At 45.8% G+C, this 20,811-nt stretch overlaps 1 long non-coding RNA gene across 1 annotated transcript; it reads left to right on the top strand.

Moving 5' to 3' along the window:
* Window positions 1-6,292: 6,292 nt before the first annotated feature.
* On the top strand, window positions 6,293-19,876 carry LOC120942708. Its single transcript, XR_005750252.1, has 3 exons — window positions 6,293-6,582; window positions 15,171-15,173; window positions 19,866-19,876. It is a non-coding gene; the product is annotated as an uncharacterized LOC120942708 (long non-coding RNA).
* Window positions 19,877-20,811: the final 935 nt, after the last annotated feature.

Raw genomic sequence — 20,811 nt, forward strand, 5'->3', positions numbered from 1 at the left:
ATTAATTTTTTTTTTTTTACTACTAATAGATGCGATCAGCGATTTTTTTCGTGACTGCGACATTATGGCGGACACTTCGGACAATTTTGACACATTTTTGGGACCATTGTCATTTTCACAGCAAAAAATGCATCCAAGATGCATTGTTTACTGTGAAAATGACAATTGCAGTTTGGGAGTTAACCACAAGGGGGTGCTGAAGGGGTTAAGTGTGACCTCATTTGTGTTTCTAACTGTAGGGGGGTGTGGCTGTAGGTGTGACGTCATCGATTGTGAATCCCTATAAAAGGGATCACACGATCGATGCCGCCGCCGCCACAGTGAAGAACGGGGAAGCTGTGTTTACATACAGCTCTCCCCGTTCTTCAGCTCCGGGGACCGTTCACGGGACTCCAGCGGCGATCGGGTCCGCGGGTCCCGGTCACGGAGCTTCGGACCGGGTTGCGGGCGAGCGCCCGCGACCCACGGCTGGACAATAGCACAGCACGTACCTGTACGTGCTTGTGCCCAGCCGTGCCATTCTGCCGATGTATATGTGCAAGAGGCAGTCCTTAAGTGGTTAAATCTGACCTCCGGTCTTCCCTTCAGCCTTGCACAGGTGTACCGGCTCCTCTCCTGGACTGAAATGGCTTCCCCTGATTTCACCGCACACTGTGAGCTTCTCACCATGTTTCAATTATCTGAATGAAAACTGCATTGGATTCAGCTTCTGTGTGTGGTTGAAGAGTTAAGCTGCCTGTGGATGGTGAAGAGTCAGCAGGTGACCATACTGTCCACACAGACTGTGGTTCAGTGGAGGTTGGTATTTTTTATTTTTTTATGGGGGGGGGGGGGCAGCAAACAACCACTAATGAATGCCATATCTAAACAAATGGAACATAACAAATTAATAATAATAAACAGCAACAATAATAATAAAAACATTTCAATATTATTATTTATTAATTTGTTCCATTCAATTCGTTTAGATGCGGCATTCGTTATTTTGGATAATTTGTAACTTCGGATAAATTCGTATTTGATACTTTCACTAACTAGCTATAATTTAATACAGGCAAGGGCAGACTGACCATTCGGGCACTGCCTGAGGGCCTCATGCCACTAGGGGGCCCCATCAGGGTTGCCAGCCTCAGTAAATCCAGGGACAGTATGTAAAAATCTGTGTTCTTAAAAAAAAATCCCAAGATTATAGCTGCCCCGCCTCTCCAGTAACTTTTCAGTGTGTGTATATGTATTCTGTGTGTATCAATACTGTATGTGTGTGTATACTGTGTGGCCCATAATCTATTGCCTGTGGGGCCCCATAATCTCTGTAACGGTCACCACTGTTTACTATTTCCATTCCACCAACCACGACAGCTTATCTGACAATCCACAATCCAGCAGACACGATCCATTCCATAAGAATTCCCCCAGAATTAAGACGAGACACAAGCTCTGTTCTTTCTGGTTCCAAAATGAATGAATACTTTTAATGGTACCTTAGCTTTCTTATATACAGTTACAAAGCATGCTACAGTAGTTACAGGAACAAAGACACACTCCACCCACCACATGACACAATGGGCTTCATACACATTCTTTTAGATAATGACATTCAGATGAGTTAATTATCCCCCAGACGTCCTGACTCCGACAATAAGCTATTCACCTGCATAATACACATTCCTATGTCAGACGTTCTGTCTCCGACAATAAGCTATTCACACCTGATACACAATACACAGACATCTGACCTTTAGAGGGTGCTCAGTCACATTCCACATCTATCATCAATAGACTTTTCACACAAAACAGTGTCATTAGCATCACACAATGGAAGACCTTAAAGCAGACTTAATTAGCATCTCAACAGGCTATGTTAAGCATTAAAGGAGGCATTATATTGACCTGTTGTGGACAGAATTAACCAAACTGTAATATTCCAAGATATCCTGCAAAACATGAATTATCATTAATGTCCCTTCTCATTTAATCTGAGATATCAGTTCTCAGTCATCCTATGCCCAAAAGGGACTCCCGTTACAATCTCCTATTGCCCGGGGGCCTTATAATCTCCTATTTCCCATGGGGCCCCATAATCTCCTATTGCCCGAGGGCCCCATAATCTCCTATTGCCTGAGGGCCCCATAATCTCCTATTGCCTGAGGGCCCCATAATCTCCTATTGCCCAGGGGCTCAATAATCTCTTATTGCCCGGGGGCCCCATAATCTCCTATTGCCCGATGGCCCCATAATCTCCTATTGCCCGAGGGCCCCATAATCTCCTATTGCCTGAGGGCCTCATAATCTCCTATTGCCCAGGGGCTCAATAATCTCCTATTGCCCATGGCGCCCCATAATCTCCTATTGCCCATCGGGCCCCATAATCTCCTATTGCCCATGGGGCCCCATAATCTCCTATTGTCCGAGGGCCCCATAATCTATTGCCCCATGAGTTGTCAGTCCACCCCTGAATACAGGCATACCCCACTAAAACCGCAGAGGTGATCAAATACCACCAAAAGAAAGCTCTATTTGTGGGGAAAAAAGGACACAAATTTTGTTTAGGTACAACGTCGCACGACCGCGCAATTGTCAGTTAAAATAAAGTAGTGCTGTATCACAAAAAAAATCCTGGTCATGAAGGGGGGGGGGGTAAATCTTCCAGGGCAGAAGTGCTTTATGAGGATCTTCGCCAGCTGTTGCGTGCGCTAAATGAACGACGCACAGTCTGGAACATTGACGTGCATTGGCAGTGACAGCGCCGCAGATTAGGTGTCAAGATGATATCTCTTATTACAGAATTCATCCGAGGCTCCTGCTGCTGGAAAATTTGGATCTCAGCAAATTCCGGACAGGAAGACGCCCACATCTCAATAACGGAGGAGGAAGAAAGGACGAGCGCCTAATCTGAGCGTACTGTCTGTCTGCGCCTCCACGGCACTTTCATTACACCGGAACCGCATTGTTCACCGGTTTGCAGAAAAAAAGAATGCGTTGTCTTTATTCAGTGAGTGGAGCAGATCTGGTAGAAGGAACAGTATGGAATTATATGGTATTGAAGGGATGGCACATTTTATTTTTTGCATTCTTTTATTTTATTTTATTTTTTAATTATTTTATTTTATTTTGTGCATTCTTTTATTTTATTTTATTTATTGCATTCTTTTATTTTATTTCATTTTTTGCGTAATTTTATTTTATATTTTGCGTAATTTTATTTTATTTTTTGCATTCTTTTATTTTATGATTTTTTTGCATTCTTTTATTTTATTTTTTGCATTCTTTTATTTTATTTTGTGCATTCTTTTTTTTATTTTTGCATTATTTTATTTTATTTCCTTTTTTGCATAATTTTTTTTTTTTGCATTCTTTTATTTTATTTATTTTTTGCATTCTTTTATTATTATTTTTTTGCATTCTTGTATTTTTAATTTTTTTTTGCATTCTGTTATTTTATTTTATTTTTTGCATTCTTTTACTTTATTTCATTTTTTGCGTCATTTTACTTTATTTTTTGCATTCTTTTATTTTATACATTTTTTTGCATTCTTTTATTTTATTTTTTGAATTCTTTTATTTTATTTTATTGCATTCTTTTATTTTATTTCATTTTTTGCATAATTTTATTTTATTTTTTGCATTCTTTTATTTTATTTCCTTTTTTTGCATCATTTTATTTTATTTTTTGCATTCTTTTATTTTATTTATTTTTTGCATTCTTTTATTATTATTTTTTGCATTCTTGTATTTTTAAAAAAAAAAATTCCATTCTGTTATTTTATTTTTTTGCATTCTTTTACTTTATTTCATTTTTTTTGCGTCATTTTATTTTATTTTTTGCATTCTTTTATTTTATACATTTGTTTGCATTCTTTTATTTTATTTTTTGCATCATTTTATTTTCTTTTTTTTGCATTCTTTTATTTTATTTTTTGCATTCTTTTATTATAAATTGAATTACATTTTTTATTAACCCCTTTCCACCCAGCTCCAGCATCCCTTTTACGGGATCTTTATGCATGTCGAGTAGGAAGGACTGTCTGATCACGTGATCGCTGTGATTGGCTGTCACAGTGGTCACATGATCCAAAGCCAGCGGGTAATAATCATTCACGGGAGCTGGCTTTGACAAAGCCCCCGATGATGGCCCCGCCTCTTACATCCATTGGCTCTTGGAATTCATCAGTATCGCCCTCGCATCATGTGTGGGCGTGGTTTTCATATGCATACTAGACGTGTGCACTCCCGGAAAATGTGTTTGTTTTAGTTTAATTGTTTTCTTTGTTTTGTTTTTTCGTTTTTAGGGTCATTCGTTATGATCGCAATTCGTAGATTCAATGCTCCCAACTTTGTGAGAACAGTTTGGGGACGCCCCCTTCCTGTTCCAACATGACTGCGCACCAGTGCACAAAGCAAGGTCCATAAAGACATGGATGAGCGAGTTTGGGGTGGAGGAACTTGACTGGCCTGCACAGAGTCCTGACCTCAACCCAATAGAACACCTTTGAGATGAGTGGAGACTGCGAACCAGACCTTCTAGTCCAGGGTTTGACAAATTTGCTTGCAATCTAGGAGACAGCTAAAAAAGTAATGAGCCAGAAAATGCACCCCGTCCCGCCAAGCTCGCATGCAGAAACGAGCGCATACGTGAGTAGCGCCCGCATGTGTAAACGTATTCAAACCCCACATGTGAGGTATCGCGGCGATTGGTAGAGCGAGAGCAATAATTCTAGCCCTAGACCTCCTCTGTAACTCAGAACATGCAACCTGTAGAATTCTTTAAACGTCGCCTATGGAGATTTTAAAGGGCAAAAATTTGTCGCCATTCCACGAGCAGGTGCAATTTTGAAGCGTGACATGTTGGGTATCGATTTACTCGGCGTAACATTATCTCTCACAATATAAAAAAAAATGGGCTAACTTTACTGTTGTCTTATTTTTTTATTAAAAAAAGTGTATTTTTTCCCCAAAAAAGTGCCCTTGTAAGACGACTGCGCAAATACGGCGTGACAGAAAGTATTGCAACGACCGCCATTTTATTCTTTAGGGTGTTAGAATAAAAAATATATATAATGTTTGAGGGTTCTAATTAGAGGGAAGGAGATGGCAGTGAAAACAGTGAAAAACACATTAGAACTGTTGTTTTACTTGTAATGCCAGCGGCCACCACAAGATGGCGCCAGATCACAGAAGGAAGCTTAGGCCTGCAGAAGGCCGCAAAGACGCGGCCTCAATTACCGGCGGGGGAGGTGTAGGGGCGCACGGAGACACAGGTTCCTGTGTCTCCGTGTGCCCCCACCTCCCCCGCCACGCGATCGCTGCGGGCCCGCGCCCGTCGGTAATTGGACTGCGGCTTTGCGGCATTCTGCAGGCCTAAGATTCCCCGGGTGCCAGGTCACAATTTCTTGTCGCAATTGCGACCGAGCGCCCAGATTTTGTCGAGCCCTGTTCTAGTCTCCCGACCTCACAAATACGCTTCTGGAAATATATATATGGGGCCAGATTCATAAAAGAGATATGACGGCATATCTCCTGATACGCCGTCGTATCTCTGAGATACGATTGTCGTATCTATGCGCCTGATTCATAGAATCAGGTTACGCATAGATAGCCCTAAGATCCGACAGGTGTAAGTGACTTACACCGTCGGATCTTAGGCTGCAATTCTAGGCCGGCCGCTAGGTGGCGCTTCCATTGCGGTCGGCGTAGAATATGCAAATGACTAGTTACGCCGATTCACGATGTCCACTTTGCCCGTCGCTGTAAATTTACGTTGTTTCCACAGAGATACGCGGCGTAAAACTAAACCAGCCCTCTAGGTGGTCTAGCCAATGTTAAGTATGGCCGTCGTTCCCGCGTCGAAATTTAAAATTTCACGTCGTTTGCGTAAGTCGTCTGTGAATGGCGCTGGACGCCATTTACGTTAACGTCGAAACCAATGACGTCCTTGCGACGTCATTTAGCGCAATGCACGTCAGGAAATTTTAGGGACGGAGCATGTGCAGTACGTTCGGCGTGGGAACACGCCTAATTTAAATGGTCCCCACCCCATTTGAATTAGGCGGGCTTGCGCCAGGCGGATTTACGCTACGCCGCCGCAAGTTTACAGGCAAGTGCTTTGTGAATCAAGCACTTACGCTGAAAAATTGCGGCGGTGTAACGTAAATGTAATACGTTACGCCACCGCAGCGTAGGGCGATTCTACGTGAATCCGGGCCCAAAATGTCAGAAATAGGCTTAGTCATGAAAGGGTTAAAATGGTTGGTCCTCGTCGGGGGGCCCCTGTTCACCCCTCCCAGTGGCGGAACTACCGCCATAGCGACCCACGCGGGCGCTATGGGGCCCGCAGCCGAGTGGGGCCCGGCAGTGTTGCCAACAGGAAGCCTGCAGGACTCGGCAAAGATCGTACAAACTCGGCTGGGCGGCTCATGCGCAGTAGCGAAATGTCGCCATCTGGCGCCATTTTTGAATGGGCAGTGGCGCGTCTCGGCAGTATATCAGTGGAGCGGGCTTTGGAGTCGGGCAAGGCGGTGCAAACTATTCCTGCCCTATGACTGCGGATGAATTCCCCTCCCAGCACCTTCTGCAGCCTGCCCAGTGAGTATGGGATTGCCCGGCCGTGCCGCCCTCCTGCTGTGTGCCTGGATGGGAGCTCCGGTGGATGGATCACATCCCGGCGCCTGCTGCAGCCTGACCGACCCCCCCATAAAGAAAGTGAGTCCCCGGCCGTGCCGCCCCCCTGTGTGCCTGGATAGGAGGAGCGGCGGGGACAGCTGCACATGGAGGAATTGATCTTTCCATATTCCTCCTGCAGCCGCTGAATGACCGCTTCTTCTGCGGGCGTTCATTGGCTGCAGGAGGAATATGGAAAGATCAATTCCTCCATGTGCAGCTGTCCCCGCCGCTCCTCCTATCCAGGCACATAGGGGGGCGGCACGGCCGGGGACTCACTTTCTTTATGGGGGGGTCGGTCAGGCTGCAGCAGGCGCCGGGATGTGATCCATCCACCGGAGCTCCTCCTATCCAACTTTTTACTGCCAACGTGCTCCCTAGTTCCTCCCAGTTCTCCCTGCATACCTCCTCTGCTCCCTGGCTCCTCCCCAGTGCTTTCTGGCCCCCGTGCTCCCTGGCTCCCCCACTGTGCTGCCCTGTCCCCCCCCCCTGTGCTCTCCCCCCCCCCACAGTACTTTCTGTGCTCCCCCATGCTACCCCCACTGTGCTGTCCAGTCCCCCCCCCACTGCTCCTTCGCTCCCCCGCAGTGCTCTCTGGTCCCCTCTGTGCTCCCTGGCTCTCCCCCCTCACTGTGCTGTCCAGTCGTCCCCCCCCCCCCAATAGCTCTTCACCTCCCCTCCAGTGCTCTGTGCTCCCTTGTTCCCCCACACTGATATCCCCACCACAGTGATTTCTGGTCCTCCCTGTCTCCCCCCCCCCCTACTCCCTCCCAGTGCTCTCCAACCCCCTGCTCCCTGGATCCCCCAACATTGCTCTCCAGCCCCCTAGAGCTCTCTGCTCCCCACGTACTCCCTACAGGAGGGGCTGCAGACATGGACGGGGCTAGAGATCCCTCTCTCCCCTCCTCCTCTTGTTCCTGAGCCAGGAAGAGTGGGCTGCTGGGGACCAAGCCTGCCTTGAGACTGTAACTTTAATGGAGGTCATCTGTGTTGCACTGCTGAAGTGCTGTCAGAGTCAGTAATTTTCATATGTGCCCATATCTTGTCTTCCCCGAGCCGTAAAGGGGTAGCAGTCTGTTTTCTGGGCACTGCAGTCTGAGGCTCTTTTGCTGTTGGGGGCAAAGGCTGCATCTCTCTGTGGGGGGGGGGGGCAGAGGCTGCGTCTCTCTGTGGGGGGGGGGGCAGAGGCTGCGTCTCTCTGTGGGGGGGGGCAGAGGCTGCGTCTCTCTGTGGGGGGGCAGAGGCTGCGTCTCTCTGTATATATATATAAAATTAGTAATGTCTTGTTCAATGGCATTAGTTCATTTTTTTTGGAGGGGGGGGGGGGGGGGCCCATACAACATTTTGCTATGGGGCCCTGTGATTTCTAGTTATGCCCCTGACCCCTCCCTATGCTTTCCTATAACAGCGTATGAACGCCTTCCCTTCTGACCTCCGTATCTCACGGCAAACATTTTATCCGCCATGAAAAGAGAGCGTTGTCTATTGGACTTGGAGATTTGGGTGTTTGTACTTCGGGATCCTGAGAGAATTGATGAAAAACACTGACAATCCTTTATTTCATGCGCGCGCCGCCCTCGCTCCGTCTTCTGAGGACGCTGTATCTTGGCATCAGCACATACTTTTAGTAATGAACATCTCTTTCGGGACCCCGGGCCGGCCGGCGTTTTTTATTAATATGCAAATAGTCACGTCAAGGACACCGGCTTAAACAAATGGAATTCTGATGATACAACGGCTCTTGGTGTAATTTGTCCGGCAGGATGACGGATCCTACGGATCGCTGCTACAAAGGTGCATTGGTAATGAGGAGGATAAGAGGTTCAAACCTTTTCCAGGGAGGGAGGGGGGAAGGGCACCCCACTGTAGGGCAAAAGTAACCTGTCAGCTCAAAGTGATTATTTAAAGTGGATCCAGAATCCAATATCATTTACCGTATATACTCGAGTATAAGCCGACCCGAATATAAGCCGAGGCACCTAATTTTACCACAAGAAAATGGGAAAACGTATTGACTCGAGTATAAGCCTAGGGTGTCCATCTGCATGCCTCACTGTGCCTCACTTTGCCTCACTGGGGTAGATTCAGGTACAGCTGCGCGCTCCTTACGGAGGCGCAGTGTACCCTTTTTACCCTGCGCCTACGCAAATTATTTGCGCTCCGCTTCATTCATGAAGCAGTAGCCACGTAATTTGCGTGGGCGCTCTTCAAAAATGCCCTGCGTAAGGGCGCCTAATGTAAATGATCCCGTAGGGGGCGGGAATCATTTAAATTAGGCGCGTTCCCGCGCCGAGCGTAGAGCGCATGCTCTGTCGGGAAACTTTCCCGACGTGCATTGCGGTAAATGACGTCGCAAGGACGTCATTTGCTTCAAAGTGAACGTGAATAGCGTCCAGCGCCATTCACGATTCACTTACGCGAACTACGTAAATTTCAAATTTTGCGACGCGGGAACGACGGGTATACGTAGCATTGGCTGCCTCTGCTAATAGGGGCAGCCTATACTCGAGTATATACGGTAAATGGTATTGGATTCTGGATCCATAGCAGGGGCAGCCTTACGCAAAAACCGCCGTACGCAAACGACGTAAACTGCGTACGCTCGCGTAACGTTGTGAATCGGCGTTAGTATGCAATTTGCATACTATACGCTGACCACAACGGGAACGCCACCTAGCGGCCTGCGTAAGAATGCAGCCTAAGATATGCGTGGCATAAGAGCCTTATGCCACGCATATCTTAGGCTGCTGTCGGCGTAACGAGCTCTCTGAATCAGGAGAAGTCGTTACGCCGGCGCAAGTAAGCAATTGCGCTGCGTAACTATGGTTACGCAGATGCAATTGCTTCTTGAATCTGGGCCACTGTGTCCATGTGCATGCCTCACTGTGTCCATGACTAGACTGATGTTTAACATGGGAGTCTATGGAAGGGGTGCCTGTAAGGGCTGTAAGGGCGGCTCTTTAATTAGGCAAATTAGGTGGTCGCCTAAGGTCTCACACTCACAGGGGCCTTGTGGCTGCCTAACTTACCCAATGCATACCCCAGTTTTGAGGGACAGGGGACCTTAACGCTGATGTGCTTAGGCTTCGGCCGCTAGCAGTCGAAGAAAGGGTTAAATACGTCTGCGTATCGCCACTGCCGAAGCGCCCCCCCCCTCCTGAAATAAATTCTGCGGACGCCCATGGTTCCAGTATTGTCAGGTTCCAGTATTGTCAGGTTCCGGTATTGTCAGGTTCCGGTATTGTCAGGTTCCGGTATTGTCAGATTCCGGTATTGTCAGGTTCCAGTATTGTCAGGTTCCAGTATTGTCAGGTTCCGGTATTGTCAGGTTCCAGTATTGTCAGATTCCGGTATTGTCAGGTTCCAGTATTGTCAGGTTCCAGTATTGTCAGGTTCCGGTATTGTCAGGTTCCGGTATTGTCAGGCTCCAGTATTGTCAGGTTCCAGTAGTGTCAGGTTCCAGTATTGTCAGGTTGTGATGTGATGACACCAGCGTTACACCATCATGGGCTCTCGCTGTGTCGGTTCTTGCCTTCTGATCATTGCCCAGCCCTCCAGTTCCTCTCCCGGTGTCTCAGTTCAGCCGCCGTGTCCTTTAAACCTTCTGGATGAAAGTCAGAACCTCGGCAGGTGGTGCGAGAAGGTGATCTGCTTTCCTCCATAAACACGAGTGAACAGCCGCAGCTGGAAGCTCAAAATAATTATCTTTCGGCAGAGTGCTGAGGAAATGCACGGAAATATCGAAATGTCATCAAACGCACCGGGTTAATTTCAATTACGTTGGCGTGTATGAGCACTTTGTGTAGTATAGCGAGTGACAGCTGGAGAGAACTCCCCCGTGGTTATGTACAGTTGGCTCTGGTGTACTTGGTAACATTGGGAGAAACGGTGACAATGTACGTCAAGGTCTCAAACTCAATTATCTATCAAGTGGGCAAAAAACGGGCTTGCAGTTACTGGCACCAAATCTATGTAGCATAAGTCTGAGTATAATACAGATACCGGCCCAGATTCAAGAAGCAATTGCGCCTGTGTAACCATAGGTTACACAGCGCAATTGCTTACTTGCCCCGGCGTTACGAATGCTCCTGATTCAGGAACATCGTAACGCCGTCTGCAGCCTAAAATCTGCGTGGCATAAGGCTCTTATGCCACGCATATCTTAGGCTGCATTCTTGCGTTGGCCGCTAGGGGGCGCTCCCATTGTGCTCAGTGTATAGTATGCAAATTGCATACTAACACCGATTCACAATGTTCTGCGAGCCCTGCGTACGCAATTTACGTCGTTTCCGTACGGCGTGTTTAGCGTAAGGCTGCCCCTTCTAATAGCAGGGGCAGCCAATGCTAAAGTATACCCGTCGTTCCCGCGTCGCGACGTTCAAATTTTACGTAATTCGCGTAAGTCATTCGTGAATGGCGCTGGACGCCATTCACGTTCACTTTGAAGCAAATGACGTCCTTGCGACGTCATTTGCCGCAATGCACGTCGGGAGCGCGCCTAATTTAAATGATTCCCGCCCCCCTACGGGATCATTTACATTAGGCGCCCTTACGCAGGGCAAGTTTACACAGCGCACGCGCAATTTACGGAGCTACTGCTCCGTGAATCGCGGGTAGCACAGTAAATTTGCGGGGGCGCAGGGCAAAAACGCTGCCCTGCGCCTCCGCAAATAAGGGGCAAATCTACCTGAATCCGGGCCATCGTATATATATATTCGAGTATAAGCCGAGTTTTTCAGCACATTTTTTTGTGCTGAAAATTCCTCCCTCGGCTTATACTCGAGTCACCTTTTTGCGCCTGATCTCCCGGAATTTGGGGGCCCGGTACCGGCCGGCCCTAGGTCCCCTGGACCCCAAACTTGGAACACATGTAGCCCCACTCTTCCAGTGGAAATAGAGAAAATGCTCCACTTAGATCTCTTCTTTCTGTTTATGGTCCGATATCTCTGCTGAGTTCCGAGGAATCTGAAACGAACATAGGATACCCCTGGTATAGTCTGTGATATTGATTTCTGCTTGCATGACTGCCTGGTAACACAGGAAGAGTACATGCCTTAAGGTGAGAGTAGCCAACCTTATCAGAGGTGGAGGGATCACCATATAATTTTAACATCACTGGTGAAGGCTTTTCTGGAATTTGTTGTTCACACATCCTTTGGATTTCATTTCAATTTTGCTTCATTTTGTTTATTCATTATACATTTATATTTACTATATATTTTTTTGCGCAGCACTTACACCTTATTTTGCATTATATATTGGATTTTTGTGAATTTCCTTCAGTGTTTAGCTTGCATTAGTGGAGGTTAATATTCATATTTTAAAGTTATTTTTGCGCTGATTGCACCTCTTGCTTGATTAAGAAAGTTTGGAGACCCCTGCTCTACATAATACCTTAAAGCGGAGGTTCACCCAAAAAACAAGTATATAACATTACATTCAGTATACCTCAAACATGTACAGTATGCCGTTTTTATTTTTTTGGGGGGGGGGGTGTACATACATACGGTATTATCGGTATTTTACTCCTGGCTTCCGGGTACTCGCTCCCGCGGGAGTGGGCATTCCTGTGCAGTGCCGCAATGTCATCTGGGACTTCACCCATATGATTGACGTGTCTGAGAAAAACTCCCCTCGGGGGATAAGGCGCGTCACGACTTTCCCAAAGTAGCCGAACCGCGAGTCGGTTCCATACGGCGCCTGCGCAGTCGGCTCTACACGGCTCCTAGTTGGTGCGCAGGCGCCGTCTAGAGCCGACTCGCCGTTCGGCTACTTTCAGAAAGTCATGACGCGCCTTATCCGCAGAGGGGAGTTTTTCTCAGGTACGTCAATCATATGATGACATTGCCGCACTGCACAGGAACGCCCAGTCCCGCGGGAGCAAGTACCCGGAAGCCGGGAGGAAAATACCGATAATACCGTATGTACACCCCCCCAAAAAAAAAAAAAATGACATACTGTACATGTTTGAGGTATACTGAATGTAATGTTATATACTTGTTTTTTGGGTGAACCTCCGCTTTAATTCTAAGTAGGGATGAGTGGACGATTTTGCGAAAACGTGATTTAGCTGTGAAAATAACAACATTTCCTTCAAACATTGTTGAAATTAGCCTGCGATTTGGCCATGCAGCTCCACTAGAAATGATCTTCAAAAAAAAGTCCCCCATCACTCTCTGACATGATGTTATTTATCAACAAAGCAATGCAACTTACAATGTTAATGTTGACTTGGTAATCAATGTCTTGGTTTCTTAAAAGCTGTCACTGTATTTGATTCTAGCTGCACTTAAAGCACATCTAGATAGAAATACTTTTCTTAACAATTTCATCTTAACAGATTTATATAGCGAGGACTTAAATCGACTCTCAAATTTAACATGCTGGGGAATTAGCTAGAGTGTGTATGTGGGTAACCACTTAAAGCGGGGGTTACGCGGGTTTTCGTTTATTTATTTTTTTAAATCCCTCGGGCGCTCTTACCTTGTGAAAACGGCCACTCGTGTGTCCCACTGTTATAGCCGCCCGAATTGTGTTTGGCCCGCAAACGATACTTTATAAATTTAGGCGATGGACGTTTCCATCTTCAGTGTGGGCACGCTGAAGCCCAGCAGGCATTTACACCTGTGTTCCCTCAGCTAAAATGGCGAATTAGGATCCGCCCAGGTAACATGAGCCGCTTGCCGAGTCACGTGACCCGCGAGATTACGCTACATCGCGTCTCCTGGGAGTCTCGACAAATCACTCCCAGGAGACATCGCGCTGATCGGGCGAAAACTAAAGGCACGCCCACTCCCGCGAGGAAAGGATCCAGGAGGAAGACAAAATGCTGCCGAATCAAGGTAAGGAAACAGAATAGAAAACAAAAAAGGACGGATTGTACATTAACGATGGGTAATGGTATGGATAAAACAAACTTGAATTTTAGGGTGAACCTCCGCTTTAAGACCCAGACCTTTATGCAGGTAAAGGACCTGGCCAGTTTTTGCAATTCGGCGCTGCGTCGTTTTAACTGACAATTGTGCGGTCGTGCAACGTGGCTCCCAAACAAAATTGGCGTCCTTTTTTCCCACAAATAGAGCTTTCTTTTGGTGGTATTTGATCACCTCTGCGGTTTTTATTTTTTGCGCTATAAACAAAAATAGAGCGACAATTTTGAAAAAAATCAATATTTTTTACTTTTTGCTATAATAAATATCCCCAAAAAAGATATATAAAAAACGTTTTTTTTCCCTCAGTTTAGGCCGATACGTATTATTCTACATATTTTTGGTAAAAAGATCGCAATAATCGATTGATTTGCGCAAAATGTATAGCGTTTACAAAATAGGAGATAGTTTTATTGCATTTTTATACATTTTTTTTTTACTACTAATGGCAGCAATCAGCAATTTTTTTCATGACTGCGACATTATGGCGGACACATCGGACATATTTGATACATTTTTGGGACCATTGTCGTTTTCACAGCAAAAAAGGCTATAAAAATGCATTGTTTACTGTGAAAATGATAATTGTAGTTTGGGAGTTAACCACTAGGGGGCGCTGTAGGGGTTATGTGTGACCTCATATATTTTTCTAACTGTAGGGGGGCGGGGCTGGACGTGTGATGTCATTGATCGTGTTTCCCTATATTAGGGAACACACGATCAATGAAGCTGCCACTTTGAAGAACGGGGAAGCTGTGTTTACACACAGCTCTCCCCGTTCTTCAGCTCCGGGAACCGATCGTGGGACTCCGGCGGAGATTGGGTCCGCAGGTCCCGCGGTCACGGAGCTTCAGACCGGGTTGCGGGCGCGTGCCGCGGGCACGCGCCCGCGACCCACGGCTTGGCACTTAAAGAGGACGTACAGGTACGTACTTGTGCCCAGCTGTGGCATTCTGCCGACGTATATCGGCAGGAGGCGGTCCTTAAGTGTATAAAGTTTGTGGGTTCTTGGCCTTATTCCCACGTGCTTATGTGGAATCTTTACCACTGGAGACAATGTTCTGGAACACTTTATGGGATTTAGGTGCTGTTTAGGTGTTCAGTACTGCTCCTAAAATGCAGAAAATAATCAAACTCTAGGGCAATCTGTCATGGTTATGCAGTAATGTTAGTCTGTCAGTTTACCTCTCCATGTGCTCCGATTGAGAGGCCAGCCACTCCCACCTGGCTGCTTAAGTAATCTCTCCTCTAAGCATTGCTCCACCCCAGCCCCTATCAGGGAACGCTATATTAACCTGTGCACTGCAAGCCAGCCATGCTGATCAACATTGGGTGTTTTGGCTCCCATTGCTCTGTGTTCTACGTCTGATTCCAGTTACCAATCTTGGATTGTTCTCGACTATCCCTGCCTGCTTGTGACCCAGACCTTTGGCGTGTTCCATGTTTATCCTTGTCTGCTAGTCGCCCTGACCTTTGGCTTATCTCCTTACTATCTCTTGTTATCCTTGTCTGCTGCTTCCTCTCTATCTTCCTGTAGACTACTGTGAGCGTGAACTGGGAGACCTTGGGGGCCGCGACCAGGAGCCAGTTGCAGCACAGTCCATCCTCACCACTAGAGGCTCTGGTGAACACCTGCTGGCTCTTAGACTCTGTGCCCTGGGGAATATTATTCTCTAGCTCCCTGTGGGCTCTGTGTTGGTGCTCCAGTGGACCTGTCTTCCTTACCACCCAGAGTTTCATCCGCAGCAGTCAGCCGTAGGGTCCAATACCTTAGCGGTGCACTCCTGACCCCCACGGTGTACATCTGTCACCTGGCCTCAGGTGACCTGACACAATATTTCTTGACCAGAGCTTTGTGGAACCTTAGGGCTCCTTAAGAGGTTGTTAGGGTTTCCTTACACAATAAGCAATTGACCTCTTTGACTAGTGGTGCCTGCATAGGTCCAGGGGTGTATCATGTAGCAGAGCCAGTAGTGTGGTAGCAGTGGTGTCTCTTAGGTGCTATGTTTCTCAATGACTGAAGAACGACAGTGTATTGAGGCATTCTTCTCACTGACCACCAATGTAAGGAGGATTCTTCCCACTAACCACCAATGTAAGGGATATTCTTCCCAAAGAACCACAGTGTATTGGGGCATGTTTACTACCGACCACCAATGTAAGGAGGATTCTTCCCAATGACCAACAATGTAAGGGACATTCTTCCCACTGACCAGCAATGTAAGGAGAATTCTCCCCACTGATCACCAATGTAAGGGACATTCTTTCCCCTAACCATCAATGTAAGGGCCATTTTTTCCCCAGATCACCAATGTAAGGAACATTCTTCCCACTGATCACCAATGTAAGGAACATTCTTTCCACTGACCACCAATGTAAGGGACATTCTTCTCACTAGCAACCAATGTAAGGGGTATTCTTCCCACTAGCCCCCAATGTAAGGGGTATTCTTTCCCCTGACCACCAATGTAAGGAGCATTCTTCCCACTGGGCACCAATGTAAGGAACATTCTTCCAACTGACCACCATTGTAAGGTTTATTTTTCCTACTGACTACCAGTATACTGTAGAGAACATTCTTCCCACTAGCCACCAATGTAAGGGGCATTCTATCCTCCATAGACCACCAATGTAAGGAGCATTCCTTTCTCTGAACACCAATGTAAAGGGTTGACCACCAATGTAAGGGACATTCTTCCCAATGACAACGAATGTAAGGGGGGTATTCTTTCTATTGACCACCCAAATATGGAGGTCTTTACCTGTCTAAAAAAAATAGAGGGGGGGGGGGCTTCTTTACTGTGTTTTTTTGGCCTTTACTATTTTTTCTTTCTTAATTTTGCGCGTATAAAAAATGTTTTAGTTACTGTATACAGAAGACAAAATTTAAAAAAATGATCTGTTCTGGGTGTTATATATATGGCAGGCATGCCACATTCTTTTACTTTTATTTATTATAAAATTTACAACGTATTGATCTTGTCAGTGTACGTGAGCTGTAGATGTAATCTTTTAGCAGGCATTCCTTGATACCTGAAATTCACGGGATCCTCCTGTGTAAAACAGGTTGAGAAAGGCAAAGGACTAAAATATTAAATTCTTTGGGCCAGATTCAGAAAGATACGACGGCGTATCTCTGAGTGCGCTCTGTCGTATCTATGCGCCTGATTCAGAGAATCAGTTGCGCATAGATATCCCTAAGATCCGACAGGTGTAAGTGTCTTACACCGTCGTATCTTAGGCTGCATTTTCTGGCTGGCCGCTAGGTGGCGCTTCCGTTTGTTTATGCGAGGAATATGCAAATGAGTATTTACGTAGATTCAAAAACGAACGACCACCCGGCGCTTTTTTTTTACGTCGTTTGCGTTAATTTTTTTCCGGCATAAAGTTACACCTGATATATGAGGGGTATGTGCGGCGTATCCTATGTTAAGTATGGCCGTCGTTCCCGTGCCGAGTTTTCAAATTTTTACGTCGTTTGCGTAAGTCGTTCGCAAATAAGGCTGGACATAATTTACGTTCACGTCGAAAGCAATGACGTTTTGCGGCGGATTTTCGAGCATGCGCACTGGGATGTTTTCACGAACGGTGCATGCGCCATTAAAAAAAAACGTAAAATATGCGGGGTCAAGCCAAATTTGAATAAAACACGCCCCCCACATCCCCATTTGAATTAGGCAGGCTTACGCCGGCCCACATACGTTACGCCGACGTAACTTAGGGCACAATTTTTTCTGAATACGGAACTTGCGCCCAAAGTTAGAGCGGCGTAACGTATCTAAGATACGTTACGCCGGCCGGACAGATACACCATTGTATCTGAATCCGGCCCTTGGTCTTTAGGCCCCATACACACGTCCGAGGAACTCGACGTGCCAAACACATCGAGTTCCTCGTCGAGTTCAGTGTGGAAGCCGCCGAGGATCTTGGCGGGCCGACTTTCCTCATTGAACAACGAGGAAATAGAGAACATGTTCTCTTTTCGGCCCGACAAGTTCCTCGTCGGCTTCCTCGCTGAAAAGTGTACTCCAGCTCCGACCGAGTTTCTGGCTGAATTCTGCCGAGAAACTCGGTCGTGTGTATGGGGCCTTAAAGGTTTTTTCATAAGTTGTAATGTTACCTGTAGCCTATATCGCCAAACTTGTATTAGCAAGATTCGGATGGATCGTACAATTGGCGTAGAGTCTCCTGGGGACTCAACTATCACTCCACCCCTCCAATGTGTAATAACACTTTCTATGGCTCCCTCTCTTCATGATGAAAAAAACAACGTCAACATTATTCTTGGTGTGGATCCAATTATAATGAGGCTGGTACGTTGCCCTGAAAGGTTTGGCTCGGGTTAGGTCTTTGGGGAAGGACTCTTGGCACCGCTCTCGTCCCCACCTTGTTAACCAGATGTAACTTTATAAAGAACAATAAGAGTGGAAATAAAGACAATACTTACGCCCAATTGGCTTTCTTTTTTTTTTTCCTGTACAATAATTATGTCCACAGCGTTCCTTCTCATTGTTTTCAGGACCTTGTGTCTCAACCAACCAAAGATCTAAACATCTTTAGACTATTTCCATCATGGTAGCTCCAGTCTGTTGGTCTCTTGTTGTGACTCTTCTGAAACCAAGGACACCTCCCCAGAGGATGTGACCTGCCAAGTCACAGTAAAGTCCTCAGAGTGCTATTGTTTTTAAAGATTCCACTTATTCATTGCCTATCAAAAACAAATGAGCTGAAAAAGTTTTATTTAAATATCACCTATGCCAATTTTTTGGGCATCAAAGGGCCAGATTCTCGTAGCCGCGCGTAACTTTGTGCGGGCGTAACGTATCTGATTTACGTTACGCCTCCGCAACTTACACGGGCAAGTGCTGTATTCTCAAAGCACTTGCTCCGTAAGTTGCGGCGGCGTAGCGTAAATCGGCCGGCGTAAGCCCGCCTAATTCAAATTTGGATTGGGGGGGCGTGTTTTATGTAAAACTACTGTGACCCGACGTGATTGAAGTTTTTGCGGAACGGCGCATGCGCCGTCCGTGGAATTTCCCAGTGTGCATTGCTCCAAAGTACGCCGCAAGGACGTCATTGGTTTCGACGTGAACGTAAATGACATCCAGCCCCATTCACGGACGACTTACGCAAACGACGTAACTTTTTCAAATTTCGACGCGGGAACGACGGCCATACTTAACTTACGCCACCATATAGCAGGGGCAACTATACGCCGGGAAAAGCCTAACGTAAACGGCGTAACTTTACTGCGTCGGCCACGCGTACGTTCGGGAATTCGCGTATCTAGCTAATTTGCATACACAACGTGGAATTCAAAAGGAAGCGCCACCTAGCGGTAAAAAAAAAATGCAGTTAAGATCCGACGGCGTAAGAGACTTACGCCTGTCGGATCTAACTGATATCTATGCGTAACTGATTCTAATGCCCCGTACACACCATCACTTTATGTGATGAAAAAAAACGACATTTTCTGTGAAGTAAAAAACAACGTTTTTGAAACTTCAATTTTCAAAGACGAAGTTGCCTACACACCATCGTTTTTCTCACAATGTTCTAGCAAAGCGAGGTTACGTTCTCACCACTTTTTCCATTGAAGCTCGCTTCATAAGTAGCTTCTGGGCATGCGCGGGTGAAAAAACGTCGTTTTAAACGACGTTTTTTACTACACACGGTCAATTTCTGTGAAGTAAAAGTTGACGTTTTGAAAAACGACACATAAAATTTAAGCATGCTTCAATTTTTTTTGGTCGTTTTTTAGAAGACATAAAACGACGTTTTCCCCCACACACGGTCAATTAAAGTGAAGTTTTTAAAAACGTATTTTTTTTTCATCACATAAAGTGATGGTGTGTACGGGGCATTAGAATCAGGCGCATAGATACGACAGCGCAACTCAGAGATACAACGGCGTATCTGGAGATACGCTGTCGTATCTCCGTTGTGAATCTGGGCCAAAGTTTTTGGCAATATCGCGGGCGCACGCAATTTTAAGACATGGAATGTTTGGTATCTATCTACTCATGCAACCTCAAAAATAGGTAATATATTGTGTGTTTGTGCACTAAAATTAATTTTATTATATTTTTTTTCCGATAAAATAAACAGTTGCGCAAATATTAGTGACATAAAAATTTGCAAAGGTCGCCTTTTTTTTTTACAGCGCCTCTGCTTTCAGAAAATGTATAATATTCTGGGGGTTTAAGCAATTTTATTGCCAAAAATTAAGATTTTTTTTTTCCTGTGTATGCGGCAAATAAAAAAAAAATTGTTCTGGAGCCAAACTGGATATATTGCAAATAAAGAGCAAAAAAAAATAAAGTAAGGAAATTATCGGCGTAGAAACAAACAGTATAAAGCCAATTACGCAGTCATTGTTGGAGTGGATATTAATATGCATCATGGATATGGCTCCCTTGGTGGTGTAAAGAGTAACTTTGCAAACAATAAGTCTCTAAATAAAATTGTATTTAAATAAATACTGTAAAGCATTTAAATAAGAAAACTCATATGACTGCGCAAACCTTTAAGCGGCAGGAATGGGCTGACTTAATGCGGCGCACATTAAAGCAGAACTACACGGCATCTGAGCGCCACAAACCAAAAACTATTAGCTATTTAGGGCCAGATTCACGTAGAATCGCGGCGGCGTAACGTATCGTAGAAATTTGGACAAACAATAACAATAACGTAACGTATCGTAGAAATTTGGACAAACAATTACAACATCATGCCTTCGTTATGCCTCTTACTAAATACCTTGGACTGTCTACTTTCCAAAAAAGGTCATTTGGGGGATATTTGTACTGTTCTGGCATTTTTGGGCCTCAAGAAATGAGATCGGCCGCCAGTACCTCAGGATTGATCAATTTTCAGATATATACCATAGTTTTAACTTTCCTACAGACTAAGGGGCAGATCCACAAAAGAATTACGCTGGCGTATCTCTTGATACGCCGCGTAATTTCAAATTTTGCGCGTCGTATCTTTGTTTTGTATCTACAAAACAAGATACGACAGCATCTGGGATCGATCCGACAGGCGTACGTCTTAGTACGCCGTCGGATCTTAGATGCAATTTTTCAGCGGCCGCTAGGTGGCGTTTCCGTCGAATTCCGCGTTGAGTGTGCAAATCAGCTAGTTACGGCGATCCACGAACGTACGTCCGGCCGGCGCATTTTTTTACGTCGTTTACGTAAGGCTTTTTTCGGCGTAACGTTACCCC

This window comes from Rana temporaria, chromosome 6 (genome assembly GCF_905171775.1).
Source record: "Rana temporaria chromosome 6, aRanTem1.1, whole genome shotgun sequence".
Taxonomy (NCBI): Eukaryota; Metazoa; Chordata; class Amphibia; order Anura; family Ranidae; genus Rana; species Rana temporaria.